Source organism: Lactuca virosa, chromosome 8 (assembly GCF_052849685.1).
Source record: "Lactuca virosa cultivar CGN04683 chromosome 8, Lactuca_virosa_CGN04683_v6, whole genome shotgun sequence".
Taxonomy (NCBI): Eukaryota; Viridiplantae; Streptophyta; class Magnoliopsida; order Asterales; family Asteraceae; genus Lactuca; species Lactuca virosa.
Genome location: NC_136433.1, coordinates 381108070 through 381126193, shown reverse-complemented (window position 1 = coordinate 381126193; position 18124 = coordinate 381108070). Strand labels below are relative to the sequence as shown.

Here is an 18124-nt window from a genome sequence, read left to right as displayed (position 1 = left end):
TTCATACCTCTCTTGACGTGCACTCTGATGGTACCTTTCCATCAGATCCTGGTGCATCTCAAAAGAGTAGAAGTCCTCATAGGACTTTTGGAGTTCAGGTGCCATAGTGGCAAGCATGATACAAGCTACCTTGGTGGCATCTTTCTCATGTGCCCTAAAATCAGCAACCTCTTGTGGAGTAGCAGACGAATCATCAAGTTCCTTAAGCTCCTTGTCAAGGACATATTCGTTTTCCTCATAGCGTGTGACCATTCTGATGTTCCTAATCCAGTCATTGAAATTAGTTCCATGAAAAATGACCCTCCCACAAAGGTTCGTGAGAGAGAAGGAGCCAGTAGGGTTTGAGCCTGAAGCATTGTTGGAAGACATCTGAAAAGGAAGAAAGACAAGTTTAAATTAGATAAAAATCCTTAATAAGACACCCAAATGTAATATTAAGGCTAGGACCCAACACAATATTTTATAACTTAGAAGAGGGATGCCGTAATCCAAGCTATAAAATATTTGAAGGTAGGTGAATGACGATTCACCAATTTCCACCATGAAAAACGAAATAAATTATTAAGTTTTAATGAATTGAAATTCTTAGATTCTTCTGAGATTCATTGAACTTTTCAATGGCATGTTTAAATCTCGATTCTGCCCTTCAAGTTTGTGACTGGGATGCCGACGATCACAAAACAAGGTGTAAATAACCATGCAAATTAACTTGGTACCCTTAATTTTATCACCTAATCGATGTGTCGGTTAACCACACGCGCTCCACCAATCTATGATAAACATTATGTTACCCTTTGCCACTCTTACTAGTCTATGTTAGTGTGCCGGTTAACCACACACGCTCCACTAACGACTTGGTAAGGTACAAAGTGTAATTTCATGGGCTAGCACGAAATTCACATTTTCCTAAGTAACTAAGATTGGGAATTTATAAAAGGTTTAGTTACTTTATATTTATCATTATACTTTTAATGAGAATTATAGTCCTTGTCCTACCTGTTCGGCTAACGACCCTCCACCAGTCAAGGAAGCGGTGGGTGAGAGTGGACACCCATTAAGCTGCCATTTTATAGGCCACAACCTTATACCCCCCCCCCCCACCTTATAGACGGGCTTCGTGAATGAGGCCTACTAACGGTAAAACTGACTTGATCTTATATATATATATATATATATATATATATATATATATATATATATATATATATATATATATATATATTATTAACTTATAATATTATAAAGTATAACGGTTGAATTTTAACTTTTAAAACTCTAGGGGTGGGAATTAAAGTGTGGGTGAAACTTTACAAATTCCAAAACTTGAGGGCAAGTTTTGAAACTATTCAAAAAACTTTTCATTTCTATAACTTATGAGTTTTAATGGTTTTAAAGAAAAGACTTTTGGAATTCCATAACTTGAGGACAAGTTATGGAGTCCATTAATTGTCATTTAGATCAAGAATTACACTAACAAACAAATTGCAAATAATTCCTATGATCTACTAATACTCATAAGCATGAACATTCATATCAACAAATTTCAAGAATTATATAAACATATATAAAACTTGAATCTTTGATAATAACCTTTGAAAATGGATTAGCATAATCATTACCACATCAAAAACAGATTTTATAAGACCAAAACAGTTTAGGGTAATGATTCTAGTCCATTCCCAGCAACAAAACTCAAAATTCTGCACTCTGAGCCTCCTACACGCCGAGTGCAAGCACCTACTCGACGAGTAGGATGATTTTACACATGGACTCATCGAGTCCCCCCATGGACTCGGCGAGTTCACTGAACAGTGAGCACAATTTCGACTTTTTCAAGCAATTTGCATCAAGTATAAGGAAAACAAGCCTAGGCTCTGATACCACTGATGGGATTTGAGAATTCTAACACTCCCATGGTGTACATGCAACCCTAGAAACCTTGGATCTATGTTTTCTCTAATATACATGCAAATTTGATTTTTCCAAGGTTCACATCCTAACTAGCATGTTATGGGGTACTTGTAACATAAAATCTAGATAGAATTACATACCTTTTCTTGTGGTTGATTGCTTGGAGTTTTGAGAGCCAAGCACCAATAATGTGGATGCCTCAAGTGGAATCACAAATCACCACACAACTTGAAAAACTTGAGAGAATAGCATGAACTTTGTAGAAATCGGCCCACCTTTATACTCACACACACTAGTCCCAATTCATGAGCCAAAGACCTCTTTATATAGTATGGTAGACTAGGGTTATATCCATGTAAACCCTAATACCCATGACCTTTCATTTCCATAGGATCCATGGGCTAAAAACTCCATGGACTATCCATGGACTTGCATGCAAGCTTAGCCCATCCTAAATGAACATTGGCCCATTCTACATATAAGAGAGTCCATATCTAATTAGTTTCCTTTTGATCACTAAATGAATTCCAAATTAATTCTTGATCAATACTAATTAAATTATATGATTTCATATTAATATATTATAACTTATAATATATTAATAAATAATGAATATACTATTCTCAAAAGATTATCCATACAATTTGTTCTTGTGAAGTGAAACCCAAATGGACCATGTCGGGTCGGGTCAAGTACATACCAAATATAGTTATGGACTTAGACACCTTATCCAACAGTAACAAGTTATTGTTTTAAAATAAAATCTAGTTTTATAAAAACGTTAATAATGAAAATTTTGAAAATACTCAATTATAAGTTTTAAAATGGTGATTTTCGTAACTTATACAAATTCCAAATATATAAGTAATAAAAGGAAGTTTTATTAAAGATATAAAAGGTTTCAAATGCACTCAAACTTAATACTGATTATTAAAATTGAATTGTGTTAAAGTTATATAAAAACTAGCTTTTATATAGAACCTTTAAAAGTGATTCTCTTTTGAAAATTGGTACCATGGTTTATTATATGCATGTAATAACCATGATATCATATGTTTTTAGAGCTAGAAATATAAAACATATAAAAGACCATTTCAAACCTCAAATCTATGCAATCCATCTTGAAGAATACTCGCGCATCTCTTGCATTCACTAGTGGGATAAAGGTCACCTAACCGCTTAGTGTTATCTTTTTATGGTCGGGGTGTCTTCGCGATTTCTATAACCAAGTTATAGGTCGATTACACATGTTTTTCAAATTGGATGATTTGATCGAAAATCTATTGTGATAATGGTCACCTAAGCAACAGAGTTCTGAGGCATAGATGAGATTAACATGTCTAATTAAATTTGTTATTAGCAATCCCATAAAGCTAGGAAGTATATAGTAAGATATAATTGATAATCGATATCTAACGGGATGGATTTAAATAAATGGGATAAAGGTCACCTAACCATTTATTTGTTTTGTAACTTAGATCCTAGACTTTGATAAATAATGTTTTGGAAACTAAAATAGTATTAATTAATTAAGAGTTTATATATTAAAAATACTAAATGAATTTTGTTAAAATTTTGTAGTTAAATGATCCATTCTCATTACCATGAAATTTCAGTTTCTTTAATGACTTAATGAAACAATAACATTCAACAGATACAACTTCAATTAATGGGTTCATATCTTAAGAGACATTCTCGTGGGAGATATGAAATTGTATACTCTTAAAGGTCTTAGTCCTAAACTATTTGTTTTGAGCAATAAACCTAAACATGATACCTAGTAAAGACATCACTGTGATGCTAAAGATGTTTCCAACATCAAAATAGGGATAGTTATTCCTGACTTCTAGGAACTCTTGAATAATTTAGATATATATCTGACGATATAACAGTTTAAGCAATATTCCAAAAAATACAATGATATTTTGTTTTAAACTAGTTCAAACAATTGGAATAGTGCAAGGCTAAAAGTGTCGCCTTGTGTGATCTAAGAGGCCCATGTATTATGGATTGGAGTCCATTAACCCCAAGAAATCAAATAAGGCGCACATAGATGAATCTTGTTTCTTTTGTGGAGAAACTGGACACTGGAAGCGGTTATGCTACACTTATCTGGAAAGAAAGTCTGGAAGAGACTAGTACTTCAGGTATCTACTAGATAGAACTCAAACTTTTCATATAACACTCAAGTACTTGGTACTTAAATGTTAATATAATATTTTTAAATGGATTACACATATTTACAGAAGAGTAACTAGTTGAGCACAATCAAGTTGGAACTACACTCTCGGAGTTCAGTTTCTTTATTATGTTAGGAACATAATATATGTGTAATATAAAACAATGTTTTTTTTTTAACAATATATGTTTTAATTTATATTGTCTAAATATATGTCTCCGTTTAATTTATGAATAATTGACTATTTACTTAAATTGCTTTTCATAACGATCACCTTCATATTCGGAAATGACTAAAATTATTTTTATGAGACTAGATCTCTTAATAAGAATAATAAAGTAAATATCAATGTTTTATAAATAACAAGTTCTATATGCAAAATACTATTGAATTAAATTTGTTTTGATTCAAACTCATATTTGACATTGTTATCTTTATTATATAAATGAAATTTACATATTCCAATTTCAAGAAATGGATCTTTGAAGGCAAATAATGTAGTTTATTTGACATACGTAAATCTTATTAATACATAAAAGATTCCTAATGATATTTTCACTAAGTAGTAGAAAAAAAACTATTAATGGATAACACCTAATGGATAAGATACCAAATCAACTTTATTAACAACTATAGTAGTTATAATTGTATTTTACATGGTAAATCATAATTATGAAATCTTGGATAAAGCATTCAAATATAAAGTTGAGATACAAACCGGTAAGAACTATCTAAGGCCTTAATGATAGTAAAGGATGAATTAAATCTTACTTGGTATGATTTACTTTCTAATTGGTAGGAATGTCCTCCTTTTATTTCCTTAGGATAACATCTAGACCACTATCATATGTACCTTGAGTACAAACACCAACTAACTAGTAGATATAACATTTTCTTCATAAGATTTTGTATGGAAAGGCTCCATCCCTATCTTACTTAAATGTTTTATGGATTTAAAGCCTATGTTGGAATAAAGCTTTTAAACCCAAAATCTACTAAATAAATATTATATAATACTCTAAATGTGGCTTACAATATTATATGCAAACCCACTAAGAATAAATTCTCTTAGTCCTCTGATAGCTAAGTTGGCACAAAGCAGGCTTCTAATGACAAAACAAGTAGGAGGTACAAGGAACTTGAAGCAACTCAAGAACCATAACTTGATGTAGTAATAGTTGGCACTAGTTTTAACTAGGGATTATGATGAACCAATGAATCGAGTATAAAATGAATCAGAGTTAAAATTGAAGTATGAATGTGAGATTGAACAACGGATCTAAATATGATCTTGTTTCAACTCTATTACGCTTTCGAATGTTTACAGAGTACAAAGACAGGTCTGTAAAAACTCTTATCTAACTCTAGTAAATATCCCTATTTATAGGAAACAGAAAGCGTATAAAAAATATACTAAGGCATAGACACTTAAGCTTCGTATAAAAGCGCCTTAGTAAAATAGATTACAGAACATACGAAGAGTACAAAACACACTTCGACTAATTACAACATATTTGACCCTTACAATCTCCCCCTTTGTAATCATAGTCGAACATCTTAATTTGTAAGAAGCTGGATGGAATATAGCATCACTCTTCGAATTTCCGTATACAAGGATATTATCTTCTTTAGCTCTTTCTTATCTCCTTCATTGTTCTTCTTACAATGATTCATACGAACAATTAAGTTCGTATATTGAGACGTTGCATATCTCTCCACTTCGCATGCCTGGAACAAGAAACGTTTTGCTTTTCCAGCCTTGTCCTTTCCTGCAAAGACTAATCCAAAAGGCTTCAAGCAGATTTCCCCATCAGAATACTTTTTCAGATCAACTTGAGTCATCGTAGGTGCCATTGTAGCTTTTATTTCCATACCTTTAGCTGTAGCTAACTCCACATCAGTTAGAGCCAAACACTCATAATAAAATTCGATGAAAATCTTGATGTTAGCAACCCCAAGCTAAAATTCATCAGGTTCAGTGTTTTGAAGATATGAAAAAGATTTGTCTTTCAGAATCAATGCAACTTGTATAAGATCATACAAGTTCATTAATGGAAAATCTACAATTGTGGAATCGCAAATATTTCCATTTGCCCTGGCCACCACGTATTTGATATTTTGGACTGTGTTTTCGAACACCACATCCTTCTTCATACTGATAACTTTCTTGATCTTCACCAAAGACCAAACTTCCTCAGGGGCTTTCGCAAGAACAGCGTGAAATCTAATCTTCATTTGAGTACCATCATCCTTCACTTTGAAATTTCCTTCTGCTTTGAATTGTGGCATGATGAACATCATCTCATTCATTGGAAAGTCAAGCTGATTTGTATCAGTATTCGTAACCATGTAACTCTACTTTGGTTTCTTCTCAAACGAATACATATGATTATATGCAACCTTGGCTTCAGTTGTTTCGTAATTATACTGTTTGGACGGATCACCTTTGTCCATACCCTTAGGATCACTAGCACGTTGAGTCATTATGCTTTGTATCAACCTTAGCCTTTCAAGTTCAGCTTCTGCTTCAACTTTCTTTTCTTCTTTCGACTTTTCCACAACTTTAGTTTTCCCTTTATCTTTCGAAGTTGAATCATCTATTACCTCTTTTGTTTTCGAACCACTCCCACTAGTATCAGCAGATTTACCAATCACAATTCCTTTTGAAATTGGTCTTGTAATTGGCATAGTTGTTACAACTGTTGAAGTAACCGACCCAGCAGATGCTACGATTGGCTTCGTTGTTGGGATCTTTGAAGAAAACACCTTTCCCACAACCTTCGCATCTTCACCACCAGCCTTCGTATCTTCAACTTTTCTTTCTCCCCCTTGCACCCCTGTGAAAACAGGTGGGGCATCTGTTGTTGGTAGAAGGCTCGATATACGAGAAAGAGGGGCCAGTTGCTTGTGTAGAATAGCTTCGAATTGTGTGAACTTCTAGGATAAGAATTCTGGAGTAATCAGAGAAGACGAAATTGGCTTGACAGATAGATCTTTTAACTCCTTCAGCAATGTAATCACTTCCATAAAGTTTTTACTTTCCATTGTAGAAAGTTGAGTAAGTTGAGGACTCATACTTTCGTACAACTTGACAAATTTCGTGAAAGCATCACAAATAATGTCAATCTTCTGATTCAGAGACGCATAATCATGTTGGACACTAGCAATCTTTTTGCATATCTTCGCGAAGTTCACGAATCTGAAAATTAACATCCTCCCTGACTTTCTTAACTTCCTGCACAAAGAGAACATGTCTTTCCTTTGCAGCTGTCTTCAATTCTTTCAAGTCTCCTACAAACTTCGAATTTTGAGAATTTATTCGTAGCTCATTGTTTTGATCAATATGATCAACCTTCTCCAAAATTCTCGACTCTGAGTCTCTAACCATCCCAGAGACTTTACTCACTACCTTGGCTTCGAACATTTTCAACATCGTATCAACTTCCAAACTCGAAACCGACGAACCACCCCCCAGATCAGCTTGAGATTGAATTATGGAATTCAACTTCGTATTCAAAATTTTAAACTGCTTCATCGTCATCAGCATATGATCTGGAAAATCTTCTTCTTCGTCATCAAACTCTAATTCATCAAACGTGCCTCCAAAACCCTCGTTGTCAGTTTCGGTTTCCATAAGAATGGTTTCTTGAACAGGCGAATTAATTTTGGGTGGATCAGTGGATTGAGAAGAAAAAATGGAAGTAAAGGGTTGATTGATAATATTTTCGAATGTAGGTAAATCAATGGTTGAAGTAATTGGAATGATTTGTGGAGGTAAAGAAACAATATTTTCGAAGGCAATAGAAGTAGGATGACCTTGATCTTCTTTCTTCGAATCTCCTTCACCCATAGTGACATTTGCATCTGTATCAGATACGTTTGCAGTGATGCCTGAAGTTCGTACCTCCTCAGGAGTTGAACTTTCTTTGTTAAGATTTGCTTCTGGTGTTTCAGGAATTCGTTCATCGTCATCTTCTGTGGACTCAGTGGAGATCATAAGCTTTCTTGTCTTCTTCTTCTTCTTCTTCTGTGAAAGATGCTTGGCCATATCTTCAGCCCTTCGTTTCTTTGACGATGGAGAAACAGCTGCTGGTACTTCACGAATTAAGACACCTTGATGAGTAACCTGAGGCTTTCGTACCACGTTAGGTGTTAGAGACTTGCGTATATGCTTAGACTTCATTTTGATTCTTCGAAAAACACCGATCTTCGAAGGAATGACCACTTTCTCTTGATTATCTTCAACAACAGGCTCAATCGATTTAGTATCAGCAACAGACACTTCGTGTACCACTGGCTCTTCATCTGTAATTGGCTTCTTCTTTGAAGATTTCGTAGATTTCAATTCCTTGACTTTCTTCTCAGAAGAACCAGATTCATTCTTCTTCGAACGGTTAGATTTCTTCTCTTCTCTTGGCAATAATTTCCCAGTTTCAACATTAGAATCAATGTTTTTCAAATAAGCCGCCAAGACTGAATTCGTAGGATCAACTCGTTTTAGCATAGCATCAGGAATACGAGCCACAAAGGGAAACTCCTCCGCATTATCTGTGACATCCTTCGAATAGTGGTATGTCTGAAAAACAGCTTTTTCTTCATCATTAGGTACCAAAATCTCCTTCTTGTTGTAGAAATATTGTAGAATCAAGCTCCAGTACCTCGCACACGAAATACCATGAAGAGCATTCGTGTTTTCTACACTCTTTTGGAATTCCTTCCATAATCGTGTAGAATAATCTACTTGAAGATCATAATATAGCCCAACAACCATGGCATATACCTCCATTCGTCCTTTATCGAGACCAACAGTTCTACCAGTTAAACACCTCAGAAAAATACCAAATAAAAAATTCCAGATACTAGGAAGACCAGATTTCTTGAAATCATTGATCTTGGATAGTTGAGGTTGATAACCCACCTCATTGAACATATGTACAATTTGAGGGAATGAGAAATCAACATACGGTGGTGAATTTGGAATTTCAAGAATTTGGCAAAAGAGTTTCTTGGACAATCTGACCTTTTTTCATTTACCAAATTGAAAGTAATGACATCAAAAGCTTTAGTGTATGTAGCTGTTGATCCTGCTTGAGAAAGCCATGACATCGGAACTGAAAATGAACTGAACATTGCCTTTGACAGAACAGAATTCTTCAAAGCAACAACTAACATCTTCAATTCTTCAAGGTATTGAGAAACATCGGCCTCCACTTGATAGTTAGTTCCTTGAATCTTCATAATCGGTAATGAAGACACATCATCAGTGGTTTGAGAAGGGTCAGCATCGACATGAGCAGAAGTCGCCATTGTTAGGGTTTGAAAGCTTTGAAGATCAGAGATAATTTGGAAAGTTTTCCTCTGAACGCGTAAACTGATAATAGACCCTTGTATCCCCTTTTATATGTAACCCTGGAGTTTGAATTTGAAGCGGGATGTGCATTTAATGAGATCCGACGTGGTACCTTGAAAGTCGGACCACTACTCCATAAAAGTAGCCATGCGTCAAAAAGTAACTGTCACTTCTCCTTGAAACCCGGGCAGAATACCATACGTCATTGAAAAACAGCCTGTATTGTTTGCCCCAATAGAATTGTAACCGTCAGAACCCTTCGGATGAATGTAAGGCTCTTTCACTTTTGGGATGAAAAACGAAGTCATATGCTAGATGTTTGAAATCATCAGCCTGAGTTGGTATTACTCAGAACCTCAAGGATTTCGTGAGTGCAGTGTTCCAAAGAATTTAGACGAGAAGCAATAATAAGAAAAATTTGGGATACTGTGATGTCAAAATATCAATTTGACACGAAGGCAGATAAAACCCCGGGCAAAGATTGCTTCACTAATCATCAAGAGAGATGATCAACAACTTGTGCATGTTCCCCTGAAATACAATCGATTACTTGTAGAGAAGTATCGAAGGGCTTCTTTATAAGGTTTCATGGGTAGCTATAAAAATTTCGTTACATATCAACCTAAACATAAGGTGATAAATTGTAACAGAAATTACTTGTTTGACCAGTGTAGTCAGTGACAAGTTTGCTTTGAAAAATTTTAAGTGACTTTGAATTTTGAATGAAACTCACACGAAAATCATATTCATGAAAAACATTTGTGCTGGATTTTGTTGGGTAACAAACATCATGGGTTTCGAATGTTTGATCAAGACCACTCATACGAAATGAATATGATTTGGAGTTTCGAATTTGGGTACTGAAACAAATGTTTCGTGAAAATCTGGAACATATTTCCCCGCCAATTCCTTAAAAGTTTTAGAAAATTGGGTTTCACTTTCATCACGGTCTCATGATGTCAGATCATAAACACAGATTTTTGATATGTCTAAGTCTCGATTGGTTTGATCAGAGACCTCTAGGACATATGTCTTCGTGTGTGATCGTGTAAGAACTTTTTGGATGAAAAATATTTATGTAAGACACGAAATGTACCTCTGTTATTTTTGGACAAAACAGTAAACTCTTAACTCATTGTGAGAAGAGTTAGGTAGCTCAGGAGACTAATGTGAATACAAGCCTGATTGTGAAGAAATTTTCATATGAAAGATTTCATTAAGGCTTTCGTACAGACACATTGAGTCAATGGAGGCTTTGGACAACATGCTGCAGCATGCTTCTAGGGACAATTTAACTAGTTCAAAATATTCAAAAATTTAAAGATTCGTATGATAGATTTACCTGACCCTAGAACTGCAAGCATTATCCACTGTGTATCATCATGAATATCTGCAACAAAGTACTAAAAAGAAATAAGAAACAAAATATTTTTGTTGTTTTGATTTTTCGAAAATAAAGAACGAAATAAAGATAAAATCTTTTTGATGTTTTTGATTTTTCGAAAATAAAGACAGAACAAACGAAAATATTTGTAGAATTTTGAATTTTTCGAAAATAAAATGACAAAACAAATGAAAATCTTTTTGTATTTTTGATTTTTCGAAAAATAAATGACAAAACAAACGAAAATCTTTCTGAATTTTTGATTTTTCGAAAATTAAATGACAACAAACGAAAATCTTTTTGGATTTTTGAGTTTTCGAAAATTAAATGACAAAACAAACGAAAATCTTTTTGGATTTTTGATTTTTCGAAAATTAAATGACAAACGAAATGTACTTGTTGCAAATACACGAAATTTTATCAACCCCTGAAAAGTGACAAATTTACGAATTCGAAGGGGTCGAAGCGTTGACTATGAACAGTAACCTCTGAACGCTGAATAACATTGCTTTGTCTTTTAATTAGCGCCTCTGAATCATTCCTGGTCAACCATCATTCTCCTTTTTCGCATGGAACAGAATTTCCATCGATCATTCCAAGTCCTTCTAAAATTTTTACAAAGGATTTTTCATCTAAAGGTTTCGTGAAAATATCAGCTAACTGATCAGTTGTTTTCACGAAATGCACTTCAATATTTCCATCCTCCACGTGATCCTTGATGAAATGTTAACGAAGAGTTATATGTTTAGTCTTCGAATGCTGCACAGGATTATGACAAATTCTTATTGCACTTTGAGAATCACAATATAATGGAATCTTTTTCATATTAAGCAGCAGCCACATATTCTGCTTCAGCCGTTGAAATTGAGACACATGTTTGCTTTTTCGACTGCCAGCTCACCAATTTGCCATCGAGCAATTGACATCCGCCACTTGTGCTCTTTCTATCAAGATTACAACCACCCAAGTCTGCATCCGAATAAGCTTGAACAAAGAACCCAGTTTTCGAAGGATACTACAATCCTAACGAAATTGTTCCCTTAAGATAACGAAAGATATTCTTCACAGCAGTGAGATGTGGTTCTCGTGGATTTGACTGATACCTAGCACAATTACACACAGAGAACATGATATCTGGTCTACTAGCTGTAAGATAAAGTAATGAACCAATCATGCTCCTGTAAAGAGTTAGGTCAACAGTAGGTTTATCTAACGAATGTGTCAACTTTATGCTAGTTGCCATAGGAACTCGTAACTTTGTGCTATTCGTCAATCCAAACTTCTCTAGCAGATTCTTCGTATATTTTTCTTGATTAATAAAAATTCCTTCTCTGCTTTGACGAATATTCAGTCCAAGAAAATTATTGATTTTTCCCATCATGCTCATTTCAAACTTACTTTTCATCAGATCTTCGAATTCTGTAGACAAGGCAGGGTCAGTTGAGCCAAAAATAATATCATCAACATAAATTTTAACAAGCATTAGATGATTCCCAACTTTCTTTCGAAATAATGTGGGGTCAACAGATCCTTGTTTAAATTTAGATTGCTTCAAAAATGAAGTAAGAGTTGCATACCATGCTCGTGGTGCTTGTTTTAATCCATAAACTGCCTTATCTAAAATATAAACATGATCAGGATGTTCTTCGTTAATAAAACCTGGGGGTTGTTCCACATAAACTGTTTCTTCAAGCTCTCTATTTAAAAATGCACAGTTTACATCCATTTGATAAACATCAAAGTCTTTGTGAGCTGCATAAGCCAGAAATATACGAACAGCCTCGAGTCTTTGGTTCTCAATTTGGTTCCAGTCGGGTCCAAAACCGAACACATCCTTAAAAAGTACACTTAATTTTAGATGGTCTGGGTCTTTTGACAAAGAAGGGTGAGGCTGATGATGGATAATGGTCAATGGCATAAGGGTGAGTCTCGAGATGGTCTTGTTCTTTTTTATGTTTTTGAGAGAATACGAATTCAATCTTGAGTGTCGACACCTTGACAATATCAACCATAGTTCGACATAACTTTTAATCTTAGTGTGAATATGAAAATTAGAACTTTCTATTTGGGCGGAACGAGTGGAACAGGGGGAGTTTGGGGACCGCCATTTTAGGTTTGATGATGTTTTTTTTATCGTGGAGATAGTGAAATTGTTTTTAGGGAAAGTAAAATTAAGAGGTGGATCGTTTAAATTGGTTTTAAAAAAATGATATTTATACATTTATATATAAAGTAATATATGAAAATGTTTTTTTATTATTATAATTTATATTAAAAATTTTATCAAATAACTTAGGGCTTAAGTCTTAATCCATATGCATTATTCCTTAAGACCTAAATCATAATCCCTAAACCCCAACACATAAACTATAACCTATATGTCATAGGTTATAAGCGATAAACCAAAAGATATAAGCCATAAACCAAAATATATAAGTGATAAGTTATATGTAGTAAGTCACATGCTATAAGAGCTAAGCCTTAAGATGTGGGTGTTAAACCATCCGGAATAATCCTAATGCCTTGAGACATAAAGCCCAATCACTTAATACATAAGCCATAAGCCTTATTTTATAAACCATGAGCCTTACACCCTATGTCGTACAACCCTAAGCCCCAAGTAGTATGTCATAAGTTGTAAGCATAAGCCATAAGTTATAGCCTTGTAGGTTGTATACCCTAAACCATAAGCGATAAGTCATATGTCAAAAGTTATAAGCCATAAGCCTTAATCGATAGTGTTTTAACTACGATACATAATCCCTAAGCTCTAAGACCTAATACATAATCCCTACCCCATACACCCCACCCACACCCTCACCCCCACCCTCGCCCCGTCCCTACTATCACAACCACCCATCTATATCTACAGACCCATGTATATACTCTACCATATCTAAAATCCTTATATTCACCCACACCTACCCAAACCCACCTCTACCTACATACACACCTACATCTATCCACCTATATCCACCTAGGCATGTCTACCTAAACGAACATGAACAAACAAACATGTTCGTTTGTTCGGCTAATTTAAAGGAACGAACATGAACAACTCTCGTTTTTTTCGGTCGGTTCGTTTACACACACACACATACAAACACACACACACACACACACACATATATATATATATATATATATATATATATATATATATATATATATATATATATATATATATATATACTAGTAGGATACCCGCGCGATGCAGCGGACGTTAAAAGCGGGCTCGGCGATTTGTTTCTTTTCATCGGTTACTTCCCCGGAAGATCATAGTTATGAAGGTGGTGCGGCCATCATTATATTATTGCATCGATGTTAGTTGTGTGAATAGTTGTACACGTGCAAAACACTAACTACATGTAATTATATTCAAGGCACCGATTAGATTAAGACTAAATAAAAAAATATTTTAAGAAAGAGACCCAAGTGAAAAATTATTTGAAGATAGGGACCAAAGTGTAAAATGTTTTGGTCTAGAGGATAAAACCATAAAAAATATCAGAGTTTTGAAGATTTATAAGCAAAAGACCAAACCCGCCAAAGTTAGGTTGGATGTATCGAACACACTTGGTCATTGTACAATTTGTCAAATTCATTGATCTATCAGGTAAAATTTTCTTCCTAATAAAAAACCTTTCATGAATTTTAAATTAGTTGCACTTGGACATCGTACAATTTGTTAAAATCTCCGTTTTCATCACTAAAACTAATACCTTTTTTTCTTTTTACATTTTTACTGTTATGTAGTATGCCTTAATATAAGAATTCCTTATTATTTAAACTTATCAGTTGTTTTCCATATTTGAAAAAAATAATAATCATATTTAGTAAAGTATAATTATTAAATAACGGATAAACCGAATAATTTTTTATTCAATCAATATATTAGTGAAAACTATTAGAGAAAATTCATCAAATGAACAAATAAAGGGATGTGCACAAAGCAATTAACCATGAAAAACTGAAATTTGTAAAAGGACCATGACTTTCCGCAGAGGGACTTTGCGGAAGCCTTAAACCTATGAGGATCGTGAATAGCACGAGAAAATGAAGTGGCAGAGGTATTTTTGTAAAAAGACTTTTATCGCTACAACAAAGCCTGCAATTTTTACGATTAGTGGAAATGTCCATAAAATAGTGAAAAACTAAATGCTGCAATTTTCTATTTTATTGAAAATGTACATAAGATAACGAAAAAAATACAAACAATATCATGTCTTGATAACTGTAGATACATTAAAAATACATCTCTAAAACCCTAATCTCTTATATAATAAAGCTCCATCTATTTTTTTTCATTGATAGTACTATAGTTCATCGAATATCATTATATGCTTGTTTTTATTTATATAATATTTCTTACAACATTAACTATGTCAACTATGTTTGTTTATATTTACTGATATTATAGATTTTTATAGCAGAACAACTTTAATCGTATTTTAATATTCAAAATTGCTTTTTATGCTGAAGATTTTAGGAAAGAACTAAAAAGTTTAGTAAAATTAGTTGAAGTTCTAATACCGGCTCTATTGATATATTTTTTTTAAATATCAAATATTATTATTTGTTTTCCCATCTAACAAATTGTTTGAATTCAATATTCAATATGTTTACCATTCTTCTAAATATAATCTCATTGAATAAAATCTTAGCAAACATAAAACATGCAATTTTAATTGTATTCTTAAATAAAACATTGGTGATCAACAATTATTAACCGAAAAAGAAATAATGAAACATATCATAACAAAAAAAAAAACTAAATAGAAAACAATGGCTAAAATATCAAAAGCTAAAGAGAACAAAATAAATCATAGAACATATTTTTTGAATCATTCAGGTTTTAACTAAATATTATCTCGTTGAATTAAATCTTAGCAAACATAAAACATGCAATTTTAATTGTATTTTTAAATAAAACATTGGCGATCAACAATTATTAACCACAAAAGAAATAATGTAACATATCATAACAAAAAAAACTAAATAGAAAACAACGACTAACATATCAAAATATCAAAAGCTAAAGAGAAGAAAATAAATCATTGAAATTTTTTTTGAATCTTCAGGTTTAAACTAAACATTGGATCTGAAAAGCAAATCAAATAAACTGGTAATTATAGTCTTTGTTTCTTTCTATCTTTCATTTGCATATACAATTCTAAAAACATAAAATATATAATCATTAAAAATAAAAACATGGTAATTAGATTCTCTCCCTCTCCCTCTCCCTCTCTCTCTCATTTATATATCCAAATCTGAATACATAAAATATAAAATCATTAAAAATAAAAATCTGTAAATAAACCATAAATAATGAAACTATATCTATAAAATGAAAACTTTGATATTTATTACAAATAACTAAAATCAATAGTAAAGATCCAAATAATTAAAAAGAAAACTAAACATACGTAGTATTAAATTTTTAGAGAAATATGTAATATACAAAAGATTTTTAAATCCAAAAGATATGTTAGGTGCTATGTGACGGTTTAGATGAGAGATGAGGGCCAATGGTGTTGCATGGTTGAAGCCATCTAGATTTTGAGCTCTGTAAAACAAAACAAAAACAAAAAAATCTCAGGTTTCATGTATTTCTTCACTATTAGGTTGTAAGTTTTACTGATCAATGGTAAGGTATGGAAAAAGAAAGCAAAATGTGTAGGATGTAACCACTTATAGTCAGATCTGTACAACAAAAGAACCAGATCTCCTTCTTACAAGTTAAAATCACTATTTGTTAGAGAGAAGACGAAACTGATCTAGCACTTGTTCAAACTTCATGATCTGTTACTTTTCGGCATAGATCCGAAGGAAGTGACAGTGAAACAATACCATAAACTCATAAATAGATAGAAATAGAGGGAGGTGGATGTCGTATAGGTGAGGCGGTTGTACAGTGGAGGTGTTGCAGAAGTTGTTTCGAAGGGGCGAGAGCCATTGTCGGATTGTGGTGAAGGTAGAGAAGCAGAAATGATTGTGATGACAAGTGAGAGCAATGGTGATTGTTATGGTGGTGAAGTAAGCAGCGAAGTTTATATTTGCATAAAAAGGATGAAGTAGCGTTGACGGAACGCGGTGTTACAAGTATTGTGGAGGTTGTAGGAGATTAAGATGAGAGAATATAGCAACAATGACGAACAAAGGCGGTGGTGCACGGTGTTGTAGGCATTATGGCCGCCGACGGCTTCATGGCCTCTGGTGGAGGCTGGTTTTTGAGATTGTCAAGCTAGGGTTTTGTAAAGAGGTTGGCTTTTAGGTTTTTTTTAAAGAGGTGTGTTTGGAAAGAAACGGGTATTTGAGAAAAATTGAACTGCCCTTATATAATTGTCTAAATAGATGGGTGTTTTAAGTTTTTTTTATCTATTCATTTTGATTGGTTAATACTCATTCACATGGATCATCAAGTTTTAATCTATACCATCCAAAAAGAATTCAATGGTTCATATTTCTTCTCCTTGTTTTTAAGACTTTAGTCTTAAAAATCATGGGACCAACAATTATGAATGTATTATAAAGTAGTATAGATTCATACAATTAAAATATTGTAATAAATAACTATATATAAGATTTAAATATCATAATAGCACTAAAAGCATATATATTATTTTTAAAAACGATAAATAATAATATTAATGAATATAAATCACAAGCTTTTTATTTAAAATTTTATAAAAAAAATAATTTTCATTTATAATTCATTGCCTCTTCAATTTATAAAAAAAAAATCATATTTTTTCCCTCGTATCCAACAAAGAAATTGGATCGATTTTCTAAAAATTTTGGAATCCGCCAAAACCTAATCCAAACTCAAAATCTAAAACCTTATCTTCAGTTAGAATTTGTAGCTTGGAACTGCATATGAGCGAATGTATTTTTCAATTGCGATGTGAATAAGAGAACTGTGAGACTTCATGGTATCATTGCATCAGTGTGTGCACGCTTTAGAACGTGGTTGAAGAGAAGACGAGATTGAGAGGCATTGATATTGCATAAATTTGTTTCCTTCTATGGTGAAAGAGAGTAATCTCGAGACTTCACTTGAGTGCGTTGATATCAATGGAAATGGTGATTCTGAGGTTTTTGATGTAGAAGGAAATTAGGGATAGAGAAGTACAAATTAAGGGATAGACAGATAAAGAGTTTAACGAGAATAGGGCTGCAACATCGGGAAGGAGGAAAAAGAACAACATCGGCGCCGGAAATACCTACAACAACGAGATTTTCAAGAAGCAACGACAAATCTTATATTTCTACTAATTGACAGCCTTTTGAAGGTATTTCC

General features: G+C 33.4%; 1 long non-coding RNA gene across 1 annotated transcript; it reads right to left on the bottom strand.

Annotated features, from left to right (window-relative positions):
• Positions 1 to 16150: 16150 nt before the first annotated feature.
• LOC145133060 (uncharacterized) lies at positions 16151 to 17147 on the bottom strand. The gene is made up of 2 exons (XR_013718370.1): positions 16561 to 17147; positions 16151 to 16390 (listed from the first exon to the last, which is right to left on the bottom strand). It is a non-coding gene; the product is annotated as an uncharacterized LOC145133060 (long non-coding RNA).
• Positions 17148 to 18124: the final 977 nt, after the last annotated feature.